General features: G+C 59.9%; 1 protein-coding gene across 1 annotated transcript in view; it reads right to left on the minus strand.

Annotated features, from left to right (window-relative positions):
* The window catches only part of TFB1M (transcription factor B1, mitochondrial), a 27,169-nt gene extending 26,966 nt beyond the window's left edge, over positions 1-203 (minus strand). Inside the window, exon 1 of the mRNA XM_014950667.1 lies at positions 145-203. The gene's annotated coding sequence lies outside the window, so the exon portion shown is untranslated. The remainder of the gene's footprint in view (positions 1-144) is intronic.
* Between the last annotated feature and the right edge of the window lie 700 nt (positions 204-903).

Consider the following 903-nt stretch of genomic DNA (forward strand, 5'->3'; position numbering starts at 1 on the left):
GCGGGGTGGCAGAGGGCGCGGGGGGGACGGGGACGGGGCCGTGGCTGAGGGGAGCCGGGTCGCGCGGCCGCTCGCGCTTCTCCTCCCTCCGCTGCTCGGAGGAGCAAATATCGCCCCCCCCCACCGCGGCGCGCGGCTCCTTACGGTGTAAGGCGGGAGCCAACCCGGAATAGGAAGTGCCTCTCCTCCGGCCCGCGCGCGTGTTGCTAAAGGCGCACGCGCTCGTTCCGGCGCCCTGATTGGCTCCGTGTCCCGGGGAGGGAGGGCCGCATGCGCAGTGGGCGAGCGGCTGTGGGGCCTGTGTGCGGGTCCGTCCGGTAACGGAGCAGCTCGGGGCGGCCTCCGGGCCCGTTCCGCACGCACAGTGTACACCTTTCAGAGAGCTCTCGCTTGCCTGCTGCTGCTAGGGAGAGCTCCTGCCGTATCCCCGCAGGAGGCCGCGGAGCGAGGTCCCCTTGGGGCCGTAGAGCCTGCCGGCGGGGGTGGGCCGCAGCGGTGGGCCTCAAGTGGCGGTGTGCTTCTGGGTGCGCGCTAGCACGGCAAAGATGATTATAGGCAATAAAAAAACCTCCAAAAAACCAACCCGTTGGCAGTCATCATTGTGGGGTGAAGTGTAGTTTATCCACTTCTGTGGTAACTCAATTAGTCTGACACTCTTTCAGATAGTTGGAACTGATACCTACAGGCACCGGGGGCAGGCACGTGGGTGTTGATGGTATGTTTGAAAAAGACGTGGAAGTCGAGTGGGAATACGTCTGGAATTGTGTTTGACTTCTATATTTACAACACAGCTCTGGGTTTGTTTTTTTTTTTTTTTAATTTGAGTCAATTGCTAGGCAATTTTTCAGCAAGCCAGGATACTGCACTAATGTCTGGCTCTGCTCATTTTTGTTTATCTAGAGA

This window comes from Calidris pugnax, unplaced genomic scaffold (genome assembly GCF_001431845.1).
Source record: "Calidris pugnax isolate Ruff unplaced genomic scaffold, ASM143184v1 scaffold24, whole genome shotgun sequence".
NCBI classification, from domain to species: domain Eukaryota; kingdom Metazoa; phylum Chordata; class Aves; order Charadriiformes; family Scolopacidae; genus Calidris; species Calidris pugnax.